General features: G+C 41.7%; 1 long non-coding RNA gene across 1 annotated transcript in view; it reads left to right on the plus strand.

Annotated features, from left to right (window-relative positions):
- The first annotated feature begins 213 nt into the window (after positions 1-213).
- Positions 214-13727, plus strand: part of LOC123581517 — a 31466-nt gene continuing 17952 nt past the window's right edge. Inside the window, exon 1 of the long non-coding RNA XR_006703781.1 lies at positions 214-383. This is a non-coding gene — a long non-coding RNA (uncharacterized LOC123581517). The remainder of the gene's footprint in view (positions 384-13727) is intronic.

Below are 13727 nucleotides of genomic sequence, written 5' to 3' on the forward strand. Positions count from 1 at the left end.
GCAATACTCTAAAAATGTCTTTATTTTGTTGTTATTCTTTTTTTTTACGTTTTATTTATTTATTTATTTTTGAGAGAGAGGGAGTGAGCATGAGTGAGGGAAGAATAGAGAGAGAGGGAGAGAGAGAATCCCAAGCAGCCCCAATGTATGGCTCAAACTCAGGAACCATGATATGATGACCCAAGCCGAAATCAAGAGCCAGATGCTTAACCAACTGAGCCACCCAGGCACCACTTTTGTTATTCTTGAATGAAGGTTCAGCTGGCTTAGAATTCTAGATTGAGCTCTATTCCCTCAGCACTTTGAGGTCATTGTTTTCATTGTTCTTTTACAGCCATTGTTGCTGATATGAAGTCTGCCATTAGTTGGATTAGCATTCATTTGTAAGTATTCTCCTTTTTCCACCACTTTTTATTTATTTTTTGTTTGTTTTGATTTTAATCTTTGGCCGCGTGTGATTTAGATTTTTTGTTAACCAAGCTGGTACTCTGATTTTTATTCAGAGTACTCATCTCTTTCTTGAAATTGTACGAAAATAGAAACCAAAAAAACCCAACAATGACAAGAACTAAATATTTTTATTATGAATAATGAATAATGAAATGTGGCAGAATTAGCAACTGAACATTAACCGATAAATAGATGACTTTCAAAACCCCAGATGTTTGAAAATTGGTTGAAGAGAAATCTCTTGGATTAAAGCAGAAATCATATCGGAAACTATTAATTGCAAAAGCTAAATAACAAAAGCATAAGTGTCAAAATTACATCTGATCTTTTCTTCTTCATCTCCTTTTTTTCTTCTGTATTTCTGGAGTAGCCACTGTATATTGTATACTGAATTGTCTCCTGGCATTTGCTTCCTGCTATCCGATCTCCTTCCCTTTTTTCCCTCCATCATCCTGATCTCTCTCTCTGTTTCATTCTGGGAGATTTCTCCAGCTCTAGATTCCATTTTCAAATGCAAGTTTCAAGTTCAGATGCAGGGATGCAGTGTCAAATTCGGTTTTTGTCTAGTAGACCATTACACTACTAAATTGGGGGTGTTTGTTTTATTCTGTGAGTATGATTTTCAAATTCAGAATTGATACTGGTTCCTTTTCAGTTCTGATGATCCTTCTTCTGCCAAAACATCCAGTACTTCTCTCAGATTGCTTTTTCTAGTGTTCTAAACATCCTTATTTCAAATCCTGTTCCTGACTTCTTTGTGACGTAAAGATTCGTGGGTGTGAATTACCCCGTTCGTGTCATCCACCGACTTCCTCTCAGCGTGTTGGTGAAGAGCAAGGACTCGGAAATCAGGTTGCCAGAGAGAAATTCAGATTCCACCGCATGGTGGCTGTGTGAACTTGGATACGTCAGATGCCTTCTGGTGCCTCAGTTTCCTCATTTGTAAAATAGAGATAATAGTTTCTTCCTCAAGGAGTTGTTATGATGAAAAAGGTCAGTGTGTATAAACCACTTTTCAGATGCCTTGAGCAGCATAAATACTATTTATTTTTCATCGCATAAGAATGAGAATTCTAGTAGGCACAGATTTGAGGGCTCCTCCCATTTCCCCTCATCCTCTCCAGAGGCCTCTTCATTATTTCCTGTCAGCTTTACAAAAAGCGGACTTGTATTCATTGGCAGGTGATGTAAATTTTTGTTTATTTACTTTTTTTTTCCAGTGCTTAGAGAATTCTTTTTCATTGCCCTGAAAAAAGGATGTCTAAGTAAGGATTTCTTTTCACAAATTTTCCTTATTACCTCTCCTCTCTTGTCTTAGGTCCTTTTCAGATAAAGAAGTTTATTTTTGTAATACATTTCATTATTGCTTCTGTCTGCTATAGACTGAATATTTGTGTCCCCTCCTCCCCAAATTCATATGTGGGAGACTAATCCCCAGAATGATGGTAGTTGAGGATGGTGGCGAGGAAGTCATGGTGGCACAGCCCTCATAAATGCCACTAGTGCCTTTCTAAGAAGAGACACAGAGGCTTGTTTCCTCTCTCTGCTCTCTGCCTTGTGAGCACACAAGGAGCCGACCATCTACAAACCAGGAAGTGGGTCCTCACCAGATCTGGGATCTGCCAGGACCCTGGTCTTCGGTGGACCGGGAAGTGTGAGAAATAAATCTGTTGAAGCCACCCAAACTATGGTATATTTTACAGCAGCCTGAGCTGACTACACTAACCATTTGCTGTATTTTCTTCTTAATTTCTCTATGCCCCTGTCCTCATCTATAAAATCAGAAAAATAAGACCTATCTAGCAGGATTGTTCTGAGAATTACTCATGATGAAGGATGCAGAGTCTAGCCCTGTGCTGCATGAATAAATCATATGCCCACATTAAGAATGCCACAGAAAGGGGGCACTTGCTGTTTCTATTTGAAATATTTTCTTATCCTCCACTTAGTCACACCTTGAGCTCTTGAACAAAAGCAGAAAACAACATAACAGAGGGACTGCTCGTGATAGACAATAAATGCTGGTTCTTCTCTTCCCTGCTTTTCTGAACTTGAATTCATATATTGACTTTCAGCCTCTTTTCCCATATCTGTCACGATCCTTATTGAAATCTCTTCTGCTTCCTCCTCATGTGATGCTGCTTTCCAGTTTTGCGTTTCATGCCATTAATTCAATTTTATGATGCATTTAAAAAAATTGGTCACTGCATTAAAAAAAGACTCTGGGATATCTCTTCTGTTCTCCATCAGAGTAGTATTTCATTTAAGAAGCAATGTCCCCTTGCACCTCACTGAGCACCCAGAAGAGAGTTTCTGACCATTGTTGGTTTTAGTGGCTTTGCTTCAGAAAGATGAGATTTCTTCTTATCTGTATGATATTTTCTTGGATGGTGGATTCCTAATTTATAACCCTCCCCTGTTTCCACTTGCAGCTGTGCAATCAATAGCTCTTTTTAAATACACTTTATCAAGCATTGCTTCCAATGGTCTGAGTGTAGAGTTCTTTGAAAAGGCAGCTGGGAATTTGGTTTTGGAGTTTGATTTTTCGATGTTTTTGTAACTTTCTATAGAAGAAGTTAAACTCTCATGATATGAAATATAAAGTGTGGTTTGGGTAAAATTTCTGTGATGTGGATTCTATGATAGTCTTCTTTGGCTGATTTCTGTCAAGGGATACCCTATTACCAGCAGAGGTTTTCTCTTTTGGAACAAAATACCAAATATTCAGTGGCAGCAGTCTACCCGAGCCTATAACATATGTTCAAAGGAAACTAGGCTCAAGAAAATTGCCTCCAGGTTCTTTGCACCATCATGGGTGCGCTATTCTTTAAGTTCCCTGTTGACTCTTATGAGGACACAGAACACTGCACTGTCACAGGTGTATGCTGTTTTCTCACGGTTAGAATTACAAATCTAGGTGATATTTGAAAAACTATAAAGATTTGGTTACCTTCCTATTAGTTGTTGATGTTATTAAAGGTAAAGGGATAGATGATTTCTTTTCTTGGGTGTTAAGATGACGTTCTTGAGCTTGGAACATATTTTTCTTTGAATTAGAGAGACAAGGGTCACCAATGTGCTCCTGAGAAGAGTAGGAATTCATGAGTGTTTGCTCTACGATGACACGCTCTAAATCCCAAGGAAACCCAAGTCAAGAGGCTCTGGGCTTGTCCTGCCTGGGTTGTCTGTGGTGCTTCCATGTCGTGGAAGTGAAAAAGTTTCTATACAGTTATTTATTTTTTTTCTTTTCTTTTTTTTTTTTTTTCGATAGATGAAATTTATTGTCAAATTGGTTTCCATACAATACCCAGTGCTCATCCCAAAAGGTGCCCTCCTCAATACCCATCACCCACCCTCCCCTATACAGTTATTTTTAAAAGGAGACAATTTTCTATATGTTTTGTACTGCAAAGAGGCGAGTTCTGTGGGAGGAACTCATACCTGGCATGTGTGACCATCCGGCATCACACCAGGGTTTATCCGTGTGGGGCCGCAGTGTAGCGTCAGCATGCAGCAAGGCAAGAATGGACAATGGTTAGAGGTGTGGGCTCCAAGGGGTAATACCCTGGTAATAAGACAACTGGTAAACATTTATCAGGGGCCAATCTCCATGTGAGGCACTCACATAGACGTTACCCCATTTAGGTATTTAGATTAAACGTTAACCTGTTTCAAGTGATCTGCCAGACAAGTACTGCTGTTCCCCTTTTATAAATGAAGCAACCGAGAGACGTGGTGGAGTGGCCTTGGGAAAGTTGCTTGTTCTCTGTCATTGTGGACTTGGCCCTTATTATGCTGCGGTCCCTTCCAGCTCTGACACTCGTGGCTCTGGCCTGTTCCATTGCTTGCCAGTCTGTTCCACATACAGGCCAGAGACATTGCTGGCAGACGCTGTGTTTCCCTTCACATTTATGTGATTGTGGTTTACAAATATACTCATTCTTTGAGTATGCCAACTACTCTCTTCAAAATACACCAGAGCCCAATACCCCACCAGAAGCTGGCTCAGAAAATGCTCCAGAGGCTGCTCAAGGCTGGCTTGGAAACCCATTCTCTGAATTAAGCCAAAGAAAGATGCCAACTTACTCTGCAGGGGAGAGAAGGCCTCATATAGAGTGGGACACAGGCATCCTGTGCTACTCATTCTTTAAGACCAGAAGTAATCATCAACATGCTGTTTTTGGTGCCAACCATGGGCACAGGAGTTACTAATCATTAATACCATGAATGCAACCTTCAGATTATTACCCAGAGTGATTAAAAGCAGCCAATATGGCCACAAGTGCCGACTATGTAGCTCAGGCTGCATTGGTAGCGTCATATTCCCTGGAGGAAGGACTAGCCTCCTCCCTTCATAAAGGCCCTCACCCAGCCAAGAGCCTTCCTCTCAGCACTTTGTGGCCTTCCCAGGATTCAAATCAGAGAACTTATCTCACTCATCAAAAGAATGTAGTTTCTAAAACATTGATCTTAGCAGCTCTCAGTGCCCTGAGGACTATTTCATGGGGACTAATTTGTGAGTCCTAACTGTATGTTTACACTTTAAATGTTACATATATTTACATGTCAGCTCTTGCAGAGGATACATTTGTATAACAGGTTCAAAGAGAACTAAACTCTATAAACTCTTTGATGAGGCTATTTATTTATTTTAATAAATGTAATGAAGATCAAAACACTTGGAAGAGTTTTAAGAGTGTCTGAATGCCATCAATCCTAGAATTTATCTTATTGGATAAAAGGAGGTGGCTAATCAGAATTTCTCACCCAATTATTCTTACGTAGTGGAGGTTGTGAGTACCTTTCTTTGGACAACAATGTAATAACAACATGTGATACCTGCATCTGAGTCTCTTCTTACTGGCATAAGTTTTCAGGGCACTCACAAAACAATCTTATAGAAGCTATAATAAAAGTGGCAATAAATGGCTTAACGTCTTTAGAATTGACAGAGTCCTGTTGTGCTTGGCTTAGAAAATAAGATGCTCTCCATGATGGACAAGCAAGGTAGAGGTGTTAACATTTCAAACACATAAACACTCTTAAGTACACACATGGATGATATCCTATTGGTACCTTCTCTTTATACTACAGAAACATTGTTCAGGATTCCTAGTTCTACTGACCAAGGGGCCTGATGAATTTCCCAAGTGAAAATATCAACAGTTAATAAATCAATTTTCTTTTTAATGGGATAAAGGAGGCAATAGTTCCGGTGGGGTAGTAAAACCTGGGTAAAGGCATTATCCAAACTCCATTCTATGTGCTAGTCAAGACAAAGTTTACTCGGAGAGTCTTTGTGGTGTGTGTGAAAAATAGGCATGAACTGTGTTGTTTTTGCAATTTAATATCCATTTCAGTTTAAATTTATGGCAGAAAACTATAAAGTTGCAAATAAAAAGCGTTCAAAAGCAAAACATATCCAATCTCCATATCCCTCTATAAAAGTCTGGAATTCTTGTCAGGCATTCTTCAGAAATGCTATCTAGACTTCAAAGTGCCCTTCAATCCTCCCATTGAATGCTAACCCCAGCCTTCAGGCTGCCCTCATTTCCGATGTCACAGCAACCCTACACCCCCATCTTGACAGGAAGATGGCCTCACTGCCAGGTATCTCTTCCTCCCCCACCTCAGCTGGACTTTCCCCACCAGCTGGAAAGACTTTGTTGCCTTTCAGACAATAGAGCCCATAGTTGTGACATGTTAAGTCTCACATGAGATTCGTACACATTTACCATCCCCACTTTCAACCTTCCCTCTCTACCTTCTCTGTAGTGATTTTGACTTCCTGTTATCATATCCGTAATTAAGACAGTTACTGTCAGGCAAGTTTATTTTGCCACATCTGCAGTCAACAAAGGCTGAGAGGGGAAATCTCATTCTATACTCCAGAGAAAAAAAAACAGAGTCTGGCCTTTTAGAATAGAGATGAATGGGCGAGAGAAGGAAATAGTAACTAGAGTAAAAAGACCACACTTTCCCAATTCAAGTAGCCTTGAGTGTCAAATCCTTGCTCAACTATTTACAGTTCATGAGACTTTGGAATGGTTATTTCACTTTTCTGAGACTTTGGTTCTGCACAGGCAAAACAAGATAAAATGCCTTCTTTATAGTGTTCCAGGGAAGATTAGGGATTATAAGATTAGGGATCATAAGTGCCTTCTGACCTTTATAAGTGTGGGCGCCGCTGTAGTCACAGATGTAGTGGTTATGGTGGTGGAATTATTGTGGGTAGATGGCGCTCATGGAGTTGTTGGTGTAAGTGGTGGTGTTGGTGATGGTGTCGGTGGTGGTGACAGTGGTGAAAGTGATAGAGAAGGTGGCGTTAGCAGTGCAGTGGTGGTTAGAAACTTGCTGAGTCACACAGAGAGGACCTCCAGACTTCTATGGAGAGTCTGACAACAGGCTTCAGTTAACATGGGCTCTGGGGACATAGACTTTCCTTAATTTTCCAGGCACATAAGCCTTGAACAATGGTGCAAAGTTAACATGCAAAGTGAAAAGTGAAATCAGTTTTGGATGCGTGAAATTTAAGCGTGCACATTAGGGAAACTTAAAAAAAATTTTTCAAGGACAAAAAAAAAATAAAACCATTTGTTTTAAATGCTATGTCCATGTCACTTGATAATGCTGGAGAAACAGGCCAAAGAATTAGAAAGAGATTTAACACACACACACACACACACACACACATACAGACACACATCCTTTGGTTCAATTAACAATCTTAGAAAAGAGGTACTGTATTATTATCTCCGTTTTACAGATGAGAAAGCTAAGGTTCAGAAAAGCAGGAAGCACTGTAGAAAGTTCTTGGGCTTCAATCCTAGGTTTTGTATGCACCGGTTGTTTGACTTCATCTTTCACTCCCCCTCTTCAAACTGTAATTTCTTCATCCTTGGCAATAATGCTAACAATCATGTTCAAGAATTGTTATAGGGCATAAACAAGTTATATTTTTGCTCTACAACAGTGGCTGCTTCATATAAAAGATCAAACATGATACTCATATAGAAAGCATTCAGCAAAAATACCTACTTTCCATTCATTCGTTCATTCATTCATTCACTCTTGAAATTATCCTTCTACCCTCTATTATTTTATTCAAACAGTCCAGATAGACTGTATGAGAAGCCAAGAAGTCCATGTTAAACCTCCAAGAATTCTATCAGTTGGGAATTTTGGGTTTCAAGGAATAGAAAACCTGATCTAAATTTATAAAGGAATTTATTGCCTAATGTGACTAAAAAGTCAAATATCAGACATGGCTGGACCATGGGCTTCACTGATGTTTATGACTCAGTTTCTGTCATTTCCACTCAACATAAGCTCCTGTGAGCTTGTTCCTTTTTTGGCCTGACTCTCCTCTAATGATTGTAAGATTAGGAGCTTCTAAATGTACATACCCCCACTGTTAAGTATAGCATAAGGAAAAAGTTTCCCTCATAACTCTTCAGCCCAGGGCCTGACTTCCAGGCAGGGGGATAGATACAGTCCAGAACGAATCACTTTTCCCAGTGAAATTGGTTACTCTGTTCAGCTTCAACCAATGAGTACTTGCCCCAGGAATATTGGAGGCAATTTCCCACACCACACACACTGAAGGAGGAGAAAGCTGTTTCTCCAAGAAAATGCAAGTTATTGTGCTATCAGAGGAAGGTTGAATTGACTCTGGGTGGCAAAGCAACAAGTTACCACTATAGGAACTAACACTGTTCTTCCCAAACCTGGTCTTCCCCGCACCCCCCTCCCTCAATATTCCCTCTCTATGATCCATCTTTTCCAAAAGCTGAAAGCCCAGGAGTCATCTTGGACACTTCCCTTGACCTTCCTGTCAGCCACTGTGTCTCTATGGCCAGTTTCTGTCAATTGTACCTTTTCTCTCTCTGGCCTCCCATATGCTATTGTTCTGTCAACACAAAATGCTGTTTACTGCCCTTTATCCTAGTTAGTGTAAGATATTCACTTAAATGTCAAAGTTTCCTGATCGTCTGCTAAATGTAAGTTTCCTCTGTTACGTTTCCAAATCTCTGACCACAGTTTGTAATTATAAATGAGAGTGAATGGTCAAATGAAAACTGGAGCTTACAATGGCATGGTCTGTTTTCATTCACCGTGGCCCTAGTGACAATCAAAATGCTGACATGGAGGGTGTAGTGTTCCGTGAAATATTTCGATGAATGAATGAGTGAAAGAACGAATAAATGAATGAATCCAGATGCCTTGTCTATTATAATGGAGGTAATAAGTGATCAGTAGGTCAGGGTGAGGTCTTCTGACCACATATCCAGAGCCCCTTCTTCTCCCCTGGGAAGAAGCTTGGTGTAACTGGGCAAGATTAAACAGAGAGTCTGTTAGAGTTTTCTGACCAGAAGTGTAGAAGCTGCTTTTAGACAACTGGCTTGAGCAATGGAAACTTGATCAAGGCAAAAGAGCCCACAGCAACCACCTGGCTGAATACAGACAGGCCCATCAAGTGACCCACCTCAAAATATCCATAAGGCCTACCTAACCAATGGGCTACTTGTAACTAGGCACAGTTACCAAAAAAGGAAAAATTCCATATGTTGCCACGCCTCTTCACCTTCCCTTTTTAAAAATAGCCTGTACCCATCGCCTGCTGGTTGACAGCTTCCCCTCTGCTCTCCCACCTGCTGCTCCCCATGGTGTATTCAGTAAACCTCTATCTACTCTGTTTTGCCTCTGGTGAGTCCTTTCACTGCCAGCATCACCTTCTTCATATCAATTGTTGTCCCACGTTTGGGGGCCCCCATGTGAACAAGAGACACCACTTTGACACCACAAGAAGGAAGTGGGAAGATAAGAGTGGCTCATTGACTGGATAAGGTGGGAAACTGGCCCTGAAAAGATGGCACAGCAGAGCAGTAAGGGAGCTTAATAACTTGGAAATGCCAGTGAACCTGTGTTTGAGGGACTCCTAAAGGGGTATATGCCTTAAGAAGTGAAGAACAAGAAGATGTTGACTGAAGTCCCCTTCCTCCTTTCTGTAACAAAATCCCTGTGAAGCTGCTAGTCACAGGCTGGGATTAGTCATCTTCAGGTCCTGGGACCTGAAGCATTCAGGCCAGAGCCTATAAGAATGGCTTTTCTCCCCTCAAAATCTGCAGAACCCTGTCCTAGTCTAGGATACCAGAATTCTTCCCATTCACTCTGGAGTTCTGTTGGGGCCAGAGCCAATATCAACCTCCTAGTCTGTATCTGTTGGGTTTCCCAGAGAAGCAGAACCAACAGGGTGTGTGTGTGTGTGTGTGGAGAGGGAGAGAGAGAGAGAGAGAGAGAGAGAGAGAGAGGCAGAGGGAGGGGGGACAGATTTATTTTAAGGAACTGGATCCTGTGACTATGGAGGCTAAAAAGTCCAAAATCTACAGGATGGATCATCAGGCTGGATACTCAGGGAAGAGCCTATGTTGCAGTTCAAGTTCAAGGCTGTCTGCTGGCAGAATTCCTTCTTGCTCAGGGGCAGTCAGTATTTGTTCTATTCATGCCTTTCATCCACATTATGGAGTGCCATCTGCTTTATTCAAAGTCTACCAATTTAAATGTCAATCTCATCCAAAACCCATCCTCATAGAAACATCAAGAATGATGCCTGATTAAGTGTTTGGGCATCATGGTCTCACCAAGTTGATGTATAAAATTAACTATCGCATTATCTAAACCATTGATCTTGGCCAAAGTTAAAGAAAAGTGTTAAGGTAAAGTGTTTGCTTTTGTGGTATAAACAATAAGAACTAATGAGATCTATTACCAAAAATTATCTTCTCATTGGGCGCCTGTGTGGCTCAGTTGGTTAAGCAACCAGCTCTGGATTTTGGCTCAGGTCATGATCTCATGGTTTGTGGGATAGAGCCCCATGTTGGGCCCTGTGCTGACAGCAGGGAGCCTGCTTAGGATTATATCTCTCCCTCTATCTCTCTGCCCCTCCCCTACTCTCTTTCTCTCAAAATACATAAATAAACATTAAAAAAATTGTCTTCCCTGCTTCCTGCCATGTTGTGAAAATTCCACCACTTGAGATTCATTCTTTAGGATTCATAAGTATTTTCATGTTCAAGAGTCCCTGTTAAAACTTCAATATCTTGTGGAGTTCTATCTTTATCTTCTCACATTTTATTGGCAAATTTTATAATTTAGAAATAGAAATAGAATATAATAATATATATAATACTATATGTAATAAATATAAATATTATATATAGTATATGTAAATAAATATGTAATAAATAAATAAAATATATAAATGTAATGAATAAATATATAAATACATAATAAATATAATTTAGAAATAGAAAAACATTAAAAATAAGAAGGTGGTTGTAAGGACTAAATGAGAGTTAAGTTTGGTCCAGTTTAAGTTGTAAGTACTCTATAAGTAACAATTGCTTTTGTCACTATCATTATTGTTATCATATACAGAATCTACACAATTTTATGTTAAATAGACTTTGCCATTTTATAGCTGATAAAAAAAGTAGGTTTAGTGAGCCATAGGGTAACTTCCCAAAGTCATGCATCTAGCCGGAGACAGAGACAGGGGCTGACCTGTAGTCTGTGTGAAGTCCAGGCCTTTGTTATTTTTTCTGTCTTGCTATTCCCACTCCTGTATTTCCCAAACTGACCATAATCCCAGGATGAAGGCTGGGTTTTACTCTTCTCTCACTGCCAGCACCTAGCCCCGAGCCAGCCACATGGCAAGTGGCCTCTAAGTACCCAAAGATAGTTCAGACTATCAGAGAATAACCTGCCTGGGCCAAAACATGGCCTCTCATGCCTGAGAGTGTTACCGGGATTCACAAAGGTGGGAGCCACTCTATTTGCTGTGGAGATAAAGAGTGCTAGAGTAACCATCCCCTACAGTTGTTCCCTGAGCACCCACTCAGGAGCCAGCAGCCCCAGCTTCTAGGAAGTTAAGCACAAGGAGTGCAGCCCACAGGGTTAGACCTGAAAGAATCTTGAGGCATCTTCCCAGGAGCCTTTGGTCAAGGCAAGAACATTGAAGCCCCTTCTCTGAATCCCTGAGGGAAGCACAGATTCCTGCGCCTTTCGGTGGGGCCAGACTGGTGTGTTTGAGCCGAGACTGAAATGTATACCACACATCTGGCCAGTGGGGAGATGGGAGGGGGGCTGGTGTGGTCAGCGGGGGTGCAAGGCCATTTCAGGGCAGTTAAGCTAGAGTAACCCGAGTACAGCAGGGCCTGAGTCACTCTGGACTCAGGGAGCTCCCGATCGGGTGGGGACTGACACCTGAACCCATCTGCGGCTTTGCCCTGGCTGGCCCTGCCTTGCCCTGCCTTGTCCAGCTCAGCTTAGCCTGGCCAGGCCAGGCCCCACTGGTTCCAGCCCAAAGGAATTGAGACCAAACTGCAGAGCCAGGAATTCTGAGCAATGGCAGTGATGTCAGCGGGGGTGAGGTGCGGTGTGTGCAGAGCCCCACGAGGCGTCTGCTCAGGGGTCCCTGCATCTGAGTGTGATCTGCTGCTCTCATGTGCTTCCCCCCTGACTCTCGAGTGTATGTTCTGGGAATCTACGTATATGTCTGTGTTCATGCCTATGTGTGTTGTCGACTTGTGTGTTTGGGTGTGCTTCCCCTGGAAAATGAAATCATAATTGACTTTGTTGTAGAATTTTCTTGGTCAAAGTGCAGCAATCCTTAAGGGTTTTAAAAACTTCGTTGTATGTGCAAGGCCTTATGCTATGGGCTATTTAGGACACTGAAAAGAACCAGCCCTGTAGTGTATAGTCAGCCTGGATCACGCACTTTCTTATGACAGCCAAGCCTGCTGTCCAGGAGTGTTTGTGCAGAGCCAAGAACAAGGCATGGACATGGTCACTGTGGTTTGGTGGCCAGAGACATTGGCCTGGGCAGTTGGGGTGGGGGCAGGAGAGTTGTGTGTCAGGATTTGCCACCTTCTCCAAGCATTTTCCTAGATACAGAAATTTTGTGTCTTCTTTTTATGATACCAAAAATAAATTTTTAAAAATGTGTCAGAGTGATAAGGGCAAAATGTCATTTGTTGTGCTTTCTTCCCCAGAACAATCCAGACTTCCATCATGAGGACTGGTAGTCCAGCATATGGTCACCACGGCCCAATCTCTAGGGTCCCCTCCCCATCATGTGGCGATGACTGCTGGTGTCTGATACTTCTTAGACTAAAGATGTGACAGTCAGGCAGAGGAGCAGTGGGGAGAAAATCATTCCACTTGGGCCAAACCATCACTGCTCTGGGAAAGGGAAATAACATGTAAGAAGGAGAAACTCAACTGTGAATGAGAAGCTCAGGACTCTGAGACTGCGGATGTCTGAAGATTTAACAGCAGGTTAGAGGGAATAATGAGGTACTTGTGAGGATTCCTTGAAGAAGAAAGAGAGAGAAAATGGGAGAAGGAAGAGGGAGAGAGGAAGGGAGAGAAAGAGAACAAAACACCAGATAATACTCTGAGGACAAATCCAGAGAAGGAGCTTGACACCTTTTCCCACAATCTAAGTTGCTCTGTAGACTTCTTAACAACTTGGCTTGCACAGCCTGTGATGTCACATCTTTCCATATAACACACAACCCCGTAATGGTGGATGTAGTAATGGAACAACCCAGCTCTCGCCCTGTTTCACCCTTTCTAGTCCTCTGACAAACACCAAGGACAAGCAAGTGCCTGTGTAGTTCAGCTGCCGCCTCAAGAAAATGTCCCCCTCTAGGTCTATCACTTAGTATTATGATGGCCTTCTACTTATCCACTTGCAGAGGGAGCTTCTGAAAAGGCATTTTTCAAGATATCCCTCATCTGTGTTTCAGAGCCTTGGATATTGAATGTATTCAATAAATACTTAATAAATACATGATCATTTAAAACAGTCCACGTGGAGAATTGTTGTGTGAGTACCCAAATAGAACTTGGAAACTCCTGCTATGAGACTGACTTTGACACTGAGGGGGCTCATTGTGGCATCCTTCCAACCCTTACTAATCCACTTGCTCACCTGAAGAAACAGTAGGACTCTGCGCACTCTCTTCCTATACTGTAGCCCATCATCTGCCAGTGACCATTCTACTCTACTCCTGGTTTGGTTTACAAGGCACTAAAGGAATATTATCAGGCATAGGGTCCTCATGATGGCCTATTCTATTATACCCAATACCACTTTGGATTTGGTGTGGGCAGGCCATTAAACATTTCAGGAAGGCTGAATCAAAAGTGGGTTCCATCAGTTCTGAGGGAAGGTCTCTCAACTTCTACTAGGGATGGCTTCCTGACACTCA

This window comes from Leopardus geoffroyi, chromosome A3 (genome assembly GCF_018350155.1).
Source record: "Leopardus geoffroyi isolate Oge1 chromosome A3, O.geoffroyi_Oge1_pat1.0, whole genome shotgun sequence".
Classification (NCBI taxonomy): Eukaryota; Metazoa; Chordata; class Mammalia; order Carnivora; family Felidae; genus Leopardus; species Leopardus geoffroyi.